The sequence below is a fragment of the Herpailurus yagouaroundi genome, unplaced genomic scaffold (genome assembly GCF_014898765.1).
Source record: "Herpailurus yagouaroundi ecotype Mexico unplaced genomic scaffold, PumYag 184, whole genome shotgun sequence".
In the NCBI taxonomy this organism is placed as follows: Eukaryota; Metazoa; Chordata; class Mammalia; order Carnivora; family Felidae; genus Herpailurus; species Herpailurus yagouaroundi.
Genome location: NW_024412415.1, coordinates 36,801,816 through 36,811,674, shown reverse-complemented (window position 1 = coordinate 36,811,674; position 9,859 = coordinate 36,801,816). Strand labels below are relative to the sequence as shown.

The 9,859-nt window shown below is 37.4% G+C and overlaps 1 protein-coding gene across 1 annotated transcript in view; it reads right to left on the bottom strand.

Moving 5' to 3' along the window:
• The window catches only part of LOC121041954 (transmembrane protein 202-like), a 48,649-nt gene continuing 38,790 nt past the window's right edge, over window positions 1-9,859 (bottom strand). Inside the window, exon 2 of the transcript XR_005795934.1 lies at window positions 1-712. The gene's annotated coding sequence lies outside the window, so the exon portion shown is untranslated. The remainder of the gene's footprint in view (window positions 713-9,859) is intronic.

The following is a 9,859-nucleotide window of genomic DNA, read 5'->3' as shown; positions in this document are numbered from 1 at the left end:
TCTCTGACCCTCCCCCGTTCATGCTCTGTCTCTCTCTGTCTCAAAAATAAATAAACTTAAGAAAAAAAAATTTTTTTTTTAAAAATAAAAATAAAAATGGAGGAAAGGCCTGAAAATCACTCTCCAGAGGAATGTAACAGAGATCAGAGGTGCTACAATGTATCAAACGATGTCCAGCAGTCAACAAAAAAATGACTAAACCTGTGAAGAAACAGGAAAATATAATCCAGATTCAAGAAAAAAGGCAGTCAAGAGTAACTGACCTCAAGATGATCCAGATGTTGTAATGATCACAAAAGGACTTTAAAACAGCCATTATAAATTTTTATAAGGACTGAAGAGAAGATAAATGCATAATGAATGAACAGATACGGGATCTCAACAAAGATAGAGAAAATATTAAGAGAAAAACTAAATGAAATTCTGGAACTGAAAAATACAATAACTAAAATTAAAAATTCACTGTATGGATTTAATAGTAAATTGGAGAAAGTGGGGAAGAAACAGTCAGTGAACGTGAATGTAAGTTAACGGAAATTGGCCAATCTGAAGAACAGAGAGAAAAAAATGGAAGAAAAATAAAGTCTCAAATTCCAATTGGACCATAAAAAGGTGAAATTAGAGTCCTGGAATAAATTGAGAATGGGGCAGAAAAATAGCAGCTGCAAACTTAGCAAATTTTATGAAAGATATTGATGTATGGGTCCAAAAGCTGAAAGAAACCAAAAAGGATAAATACAAAAATCACACCTAAACATATCATAAATTGCTGAATCCAAAGATAAAATCTTAAAAGCAGCCAGAGTAAAGCTACATGTGACAGAAGGTCGATGATGTATATCTGATTTCTCATCAGAAATAATGATAGCCCAGAAGGCAATGGAATGACTTTTTCAAATATATATAATTGACATATAACACTGTGTTAGTTTTAGGTATACAACATAATTATTTGATACATGAATATATTGTAAATGATTACCACATTAAGTTTAGTTAACATCCATTGCCATACATAGTTATGCTTCTTTTCTTGTGATGAAAACTTTTAAGATTTATCCCCTTAGCAATCTTGAAATACAGAATACAGTATTGTTAACTATAGTCACCATGCTGTACATTACATCCCACAACTTATTTATTTTGTGACTAAAAGTTTGTGCCTTTTGACCACTTTCAGCCATTTCACTGATCCTCCACCTCCCACCAATCTGTTCCTGTGTCTGTAAGTTGAGTTTTTAAAAAAAATCCACATATAAGTGGGAGAAAAGATTTGCAAAATATAGCTGACAAAGAACTTGCATCCAAAATATACAAAGCACTCGTACAACTAATAATGAGATAAACAGCTTAGTTTTAAAAATGAACAGAAGAATAACCATACTTTACAAAGGTAGATATGCAAAGGGAAAATGTAAATGGCATCAAAGAAATGCAAATTAAAACGACAGTGAGATACTGTTTTATGCTCACTTAGAATGGCTGAATTTAAAAGGATTGACAATAAATGTTGGCAAAAATGTGGAACAACAAACTCTCATATATTGCTGGTGGAAGTGTAAAATGGTACAACTGTGGAGAATGATTTGGCAATTTTAGAGTTATACGTCTATACCCTATGACCTGTGATTCCTCTCTTAGGTATTTAAGAGATTTGTAAACTTATGTACACAAGAGACCTTTACATGAATGTTCACAGCAGCTTCATTCACAATAGCCCAAACTGGAAACAACCTAAATGTCCCTCAATAGGAAAATGGATAAAGAACCCTGGCATATTCATATAATTACATAACTAATCTGTAATAAAAAAGGAATAAACTGTACATACAACATAAATGACTCATAGATGTTATGTTGAGTGAAAGAGACTGGACACAAGCATATATTTCCATTTATATATATTTCTAGAACAGGAAAAATTGATCTTGATCTTCCTCCACTCTGACACTCAAAACTTTTCTTCTCTTTGGGGCGCCTGGGTGGCTCAGTCCGTTAAGCATCCAACTTCAGTTCAGGCATGATCTCACTGTTTGTGGGTTTGAGCCCTGCGTCAGGCTCTGCGTTGACAGCTCAGATCCTGGAGCCTGCTTCGGATTCTGTATCTCCCTCTCTCTCTCTGCCCCGTCCCTGCTTGTGCTCTCTCTCAAAAATAAATAACAAATAAATAGAAAGACACTTTTTTTTTTCTCTTTGTCTACATGAACTTGCTCTTCCCATCTGTCTGGCCTCTTCCTCCACTATGCTTCTCTGTGACTACTGCTCTGCAGCTATATTGGCCATCTTTCTCAGGAATGTCCTAAACTCCTTCTTCTAAATGCAGTTTTTCAGATGTTCTTTCTTCTTCTGGCCAAACTCTATTCTTCAAGTCTTAGATTAAATATTACTTCCTCAGTGAAGGCTTCCCTGACACTCCACTTCAGCCTGGATTGACTAATCCCTCAATTATACACTCACAATCTTTCTATACCTTTCTTCCTTAGCGTTTAACACAACTGTTAATTAGGTAATTATTTGTTTTATAATGCACCTCCTCCACTAAATTATAAGCTTCAGAGAACAAGGTATGCATTTATCTTGTTTAGCTGCCAGACCTATTGTAGATACTCAATAATATTGTTAAATGAAAGGGAAATGAGATAAAAGGAAAACAATCTGGACCACGTTCTGAGTGGTGAACCTGATGTGGACATCATACCTAGATGGGTAGATCTGTCTCAGTAGCCCAAGAATGAGATAGGCTTCCTCCTCCTTGTATGAAATAGCAAAACTTTCCTAGCTTTGCCTGGTAGAATTTTCTCAATGGTTTTTGAGGTACGAGGCAGGTTCTTATTTTTCTGGCTCATCTTATTCCCATTATGATTGATGGAATCTGAACGTAATGCCCCAAATGGCATCAATACTTTCATTTCACATCTTTTCATCTTAGGATGTTAGGGCTGAACACAAGATGGCAAAGAGGAGTGTTTGGGGCCAGATATTGTATAATGTGGTAGAAAATAGGGTGAATCTTTATGTGTGGAGTGGTTGCAGATGGAATGTCAATGCCCTAAGTAGTGGTATTCTATTTCAACCAAAGTAGATAGTGTCTATTTGTCAAAAGGAAAACTACACATTATCTTGGTGTCTATTTGTCAAGAGAAGAGCTATATAGCACCTTTAATTTGGATTGCCTTTCTGGGACCTAGTGCTAGTCAGTTCCTTGGCTCACTAGTAGGTATTCCACAGACATTCTTAGGTCTAGTAGCAGGTGCTGTTAGTGCCCTGCCTGTATCTCTTGGGCCTTAACACTTGAGTGTTTTCTGGAAGCCTTCCAGTACCCAACACCTGCACCTCTTTTCCTAACAGCTTCTCTCCTAACCTGACCCTGATATTCTGGGGAATTAACTAGTTCCCTACCGCTGTGTGTGGTAAGTATAATTTTGAAGTACGAGTTTTATATTGTTTCCTAGTCTCTCTGCATGAATAAGTCCCAGTTGACCATAGTGGTAGGTGGCTTAAAAATACATTATTTATTGATTGCCATCTCTACCTTTTCTCACTTCTCTTTCCCACATTATGTATAGCCTAACATTCTGACATAGAGAACAAAGTATGAAAGGGAAGAAGTAATGATGCCATTGGGATCATCTGCTCCTCCCAGCATTCCATTTGCACCTTCCAAATAACCTACTTATACTTAAACCTTTGTCTAAGATTGTTTTCTGGAGGAACTCAAACTAAGACAGGTGGTACATTGGGCTGACTCAGCTAAAGAGGCAGAATCTATTGCTTGCTCAAAACTGTAACAGTTCTCAATCTCAACACACTTGAGGAAGATGATAAACTTGCAAGAGAAACAGTATGACAACCCAAGATAATCCCAGGTATGGCAAGAGACAGTATAAGAAACATATGAACAGCAGACACAAGAGAAAGTCATTCCATGGGGAGGCAACATGCATCTGACCATTCTGACAACGTATGTTTCATTGACCCAAGTGAAACAGACAATTGCTAGCTGTCTAAGTCATTTGAGACCATAAAAGTTGTTCTATTCAGGATAAGCCATATTCTGTTTCTCACTGGATATACTGGAACAACACTTTCTTTCATGTTAAAAAAAAAAATTGGAGGACGCCTGGGTGGCTCAGTCAGTTAAGTGTCTGCCTTTGGCTCAGGTCATGATCTTGTGATTTGTGGGTTCAAGCCCCATGTCGGGCTCTCTGCTGTCAGGGTAGAGCCTACTCTGGATCCTCTGTCAACCCTCCCTCTCTTCCCCTTGCCCACTCACTCTCTCTCTCTCCCTCTCTCTCTCAAAAATAAATACACTTAAAAAAAAAGTTGGAAGTAAACTATAAACTTAGAGAAAAAGTGTAAGAATAGTAAAGGAATACCCCATACCCTTTACGTAAATTCACTTATTAACATTTGCTCCATTCACTTTAATATTTGTTCTTGTATCTATATAAATACATAGGATCGTTCATAAGGCCTATTTGACTTCTATTTCTCTTTAATGTTTTATTTGTTTGAGAGAGAGCGTGAATGGGGGAAGGCAGAGACAGAGGATCCGAATTGGGCTCTGCACTGACAGGCTGACACCAGTGAGCCAATGCAAGGCCTGAACTCACGAACTAGGCCCGAACTTACAAACCATGAGATAATGACCTGAGCTGAAGTCAGAGGCTCAACTGAGTGAGCCACCAAGGCACCCCTTGACTTCTGTTTTTACCACCAGCCAGCTCATAGATGATGATAGCTCATTTCATTTTTTCTGTGGGACAGGGGCTGGTGACATTTCTCTTCCTGAAAAGTCTCCAAATCAGAGGTGATGGTAATATTTGAGTAAATATTTATATTTACTCAAAAGTAAATATACTCAAATTTACTCAAAAGGAAATACTGAAGTCCTTCCAGGACATTTTTCCTTCTGATCCTTTTATTAACTGTCCTTTGGTTTTATATGGATCTATTGTCAATTTAAGAAGCTGCTTGTTTATCTGATTGGAGGTGGCATTCATACATTGGTGTCAGCTTCTGACTGACTACATTTTTAACAGAGCCAATTATAATTATTTCTTTGCACACTTGAACTCTTGCTTTGCTCTTTGCTATCACCAACAGTTTTATAGCTTTAGTACAAATACATTAATTAATGCCTTCAACAAATATTTATTAAGCATTTATGTGTGCGAGGCACTGTTTTAGTCACTGACCATGTACACTGGTGAACAAAACTGGCAAAATCCCTGCTGTGCTACAGTTTATATTCTAGAGGGTTATATCAGTCAGCTATCATTGCAACAATGCTGCATAATAAATACTCCCAATGTTCTCAGTAGCTTACAATAGCAGATACTTATTTTTCGCACTCACAGGTCTGCATATCAGACAAAATTTGGCTGATCTTGACTGGGTTTGCCAATGTTTGGCTGGACTTGGCTGAATACCAGGTTTCAGGTCAAGTTCAGGTCTGCATTACAGTCTTCAAACTGCTTATCTGAGGCACATTATTCCCATGGTGGATGACAGAAATACAAGAAAGGTGAGTAGAAATATATAATAGCCTTTTAAGTCCTCACGCCCCCCTCCCTGCTTACATCCCATTAGCCAAAACATGCCACATGAGATGTCCTACTACGTTGCACTGTAGTAGGAGGATTTGCAGAGTCACATGGTGACAGCTTGGGCAGTAAAGAACTGAAAACAATGACCCAATGACCATGATGAAGGGTGGGAGACGGAAAGCAAATAAATATATATCAATATACAAAGCAAGTTAATGACATAGAACATGAAGAGAAGGAGTAATCTTTTAGATAGGATGGTCAGGGAATGCTTTTCTGAAAAGGTGGAATTTGAGCAGAGTCCTGAAGGAAGTGAAGGAGCAAGATTAGTGGATTTCTGGGGTAAGAACATTGTAGGAAGAGAGTAAATGAAAAGGCCCCAAGGTGGGAACTTGCTTGAAGGGATCAAGGAACTTCAAGGAAGTCTGTGTAACTGGAGTAGAATTAGCAAGAGGGAAAGCAGTACAAAATGAATCCAATTCTTTTGTCAATAGATATTTAAGTTGTTTCTAATTTTTCACTGTAACAAAAGTGCTAGACTGATTGACTATCCTTACATAATGCATCTTTACCTATGTAATAAAATCTTTCTCTAGGGTTAATATCTAGAGATACAATTACTAAGTCATAGGGTATACATATATTCAAGTTTACTATTAAAAAATTGCTTTCCAAAGAATTTTTTAACCAATTTACACTCCTACTAGCAGTGCATAAAATTCCAATGTGCAGTTGATAATGTCAAACTTTTCAATATGAAAATAATCTCATTATGGTATTTAATTATACATTTTACTCTAATGTTATATTAATAATGCAACCATAATATGACTATTATAACATTTTATCATTGCTATTTTATTTTATATTTCCCTAATTACTGGTGAAGTTGAACATTTTTTTTTATATTGTTGCCACTTGGATTTCCTTTTGGAAACTGCTTATGCAGATCCTTTGCCAATTTTTCTCTTGGGTTATTTGACCCTAACTCCTTTTTCTTTACATGGAATTTCTTTAAGTATTCTGGATATTGACCCTTTGTTGGATACACACACACACACACACACACACACATATATATATATATACACACACACACATATATATATACATACATATATATATGTATATACATAACATCTTCCTATAGATGGGCTTATTTCATTGACTGCTTCTATTATATTTTGTAGTACAGAAGTTTTAAATTAGTCAAATTTATGAAGATTTTTCATTGTGCCTTATAAAATCTCATTGTGGCTTATAAACTTCGAGGAGCACCTGGGTGCTTCAGTCCATTAAGCATAGGACTCTTGATTTCGGCCCAGGTCATAATCCTAGGGTTGTGGGATCGAGCCCTCGGCTGGGCTCCATGCTGACCATGGAGCCTGCTTGAGATTCTCTCTCTTTCCCTCTACCCATCTCCCCCCACTTACATGTGCTCTCTCTCTCTCTCCCCCCCAAATAAATAAATAAATAAATAAATAAAATTAAAACTCCTAGAGGTGCTTGGGTGGCTCAGTCGGTTAACCCTCTGACTCCTGATTTAGGCTCAGGTCATGATCTTGAGGTTGGTGAATTTGACCCCTGTGTCAGGCTCTGTACTGATAGCACAGAGGCTACTTGGGATTCTCTCTCTCTCCCTCTCTCTCTGTCCCTCCCCCCCAAAATAAATAAATAAACTTTTAAAAAATTCACCTTTTTGTATTTTGCAAAATCTCAAACACAGAGAAGAATTGAAAAACAGTAAAATAAATACCTTTATACCCCTCGCCTATATATACCAACTATTAATACATTTGACAACTTAACACATTGGCTTTATATTTCTATCTTTTTTTTTTTAATTTTTTTTTCAACGTTTATTTATTTTTGGGACAGAGAGAGACAGAGCATGAACGGGGGAGGAGCAGAGAGAGAGGGAGACACAGAATCGGAAACAGGCTCCAGGCTCCGAGCCATCAGCCCAGAGCCTGATGCAGGGCTCGAACTCACGGACCGCGAGATCGTGACCTGGCTGAAGTCGGACGCTTAACCGACTGCGCCACCCAGGCGTCCCTATATTTCTATCTTTATATATACATTTTCCTTTTTGCTTAATCATCTGAGAGTATAGAAATCATGACACTTCACCTCAAAATATTTCAGCATATCTCCTTAGAAACAAGTGTATTTCATATACATCCACAGCATCATTAATAACCCTGAGAAAAACCAAATGATTTCAATACAATCCCCAATATACTCTCTACACTCAAATTTCCCCATTTGTCAAAAAATGTTTATACATCTAAAAAAGAAATCCAGTAGATGGGAAGCCATCAAAATCCTTGAGGAGAAAGCAGGCAAAAACCTCTTTGACCTTGGCCTCAGCAACTTCTTACTCAACACATCTCCAGAGGCAAGGGAAACAAAAGCAAAGATGAACTACTGCGACCTCATCAAAATAAAAAGCTTCTGCACAACGAAGGAAACAATCAGCAAATCTAAAAGGCAACCGACAGAATGGGAGAAGATATTTGTAAATGACATATCCGATAAAGGGTTAGTATCAAAAATCTATAAAGAACTTATCAAACTCAACTCCCCAAAAAACAAATAATCCAGTGAAGAAATGGGTAAAAGACATGAATAGACACTTCTCCAAGGAAGACATCCAGATGGCCAACTGACACATGAAAAAATGCTCAACATCACTCGTCATCAGGGAAATACAAATCAAAACCACAATGAGATACCATCTCACACCTGTCAGAATGGCTAACATTAACAACTCAGGTGACAACAGATGTTGGCAAGGATGTGGAGAAAGAGGATCTCTTTTGCATTGTTGGTGGGAATGCAAGCTGGTGCAGCCACTGTGGAAAACAGTATGGAGGTTCCTCAAAAAACTAAAAATAGAACTACCCTACAACCCAGCAATTGCACTACTAGGCATTTATCCATGGGATACAGGTGTGCTGTTTCGAAGGGACATGTGAACGCCCATGTTTATAGCAGCACTATCAACAATATCCAAAGTATGGAAAGAGCCCAAATGTCCAATGTCCATCGATGGATGAATGGATAAAGAAAATGTGATACACACACACACACACACACACACACACACACACACACACACACACACACTGGAGTATTACTCGGCAATCAAAAAGAATGAAATCTTGCCATTTGCAACTACATGGATGGAACTGGAGGGTATTATGCTAAGTGAAATTAGTCAGAGAAAGACAAAAATCATATGACTTCACTCATATGAGGACTTTAAGAGACAAAACAGATGAACATAAGGGAAGGGAAACAAAAATAATATAAAAACAGGGAGGGGGACAAAACAGAAGAGACTCATAAATATGGAGAGCAAACTGAGGGTTACTGGAGGGGTTGTGGGAGGGGGGATGGGCTAAATGGGTAAGGGGCATTAAGGAATCTACTCCTGAAATCATCGTTGCACTATATGCTAACTAATTTGGATGTAAATTTAAAAAAATAAAAAATAAAATTAAAAAAATGCTCAACATCACTCATCACCAGGGAAATACAAATCAAAACCACAATGAGATACCACCTCACACCTGTCAGAATGGCTAACATTAACAACTCAGGCAACAACAGATGTTGGTGAGGATGCAGAGAAAGAGGATCTCCTTTGCACTGCTGATGGGAATGCAAACTGATGCAGCCATTATGGAAAACAATATGCAGGTTCCTCAAAAAATTAAAAATAGAATTACCCAGCAATTGCACTAGTAGGTATTTATCCAAGGGATACAGGTATGCTGTTTTGAAGGGGCACATGCACTCCAATGTTTATAGTAGCACTACCAATAATAGCCAAAGTATGGAAAGAGCCCAAATGTCCATCGATGGATGAATGGATAAAGAAGATGTGGTATATATATACAATGGAGTATTACTCAGCAATCAAAAAGAATGAAATCTTGCCATTTGCAACTACATGGATGAAACTAGGGGACATTATGCTAAGCAAAATTAGTTAGACAAAAATCATATGACTTCACTCATATGAGGACTTTAAGACACAGGACAGATGAACATAAGGGAAGGGAAGCAAAAATAATATAAAAACAGGGAGGGGGACAAAATATAAGAGGCTTTTAAATATGGAGGGGTTGTGGGAGGAGGGGTGATCTAAATGGGTAAGGGACATTAAGGAACCTACTCCTGAAATCATTGTTGCACTATATGCTAGCTAACTTGGCTGTAAATTTTAAAAAGAAAATAAAATTAAAAAAAAAGAAATCCAGAATCAATGAATTTCATCTGTTTTATGTCTGTAGTCTCCTTCA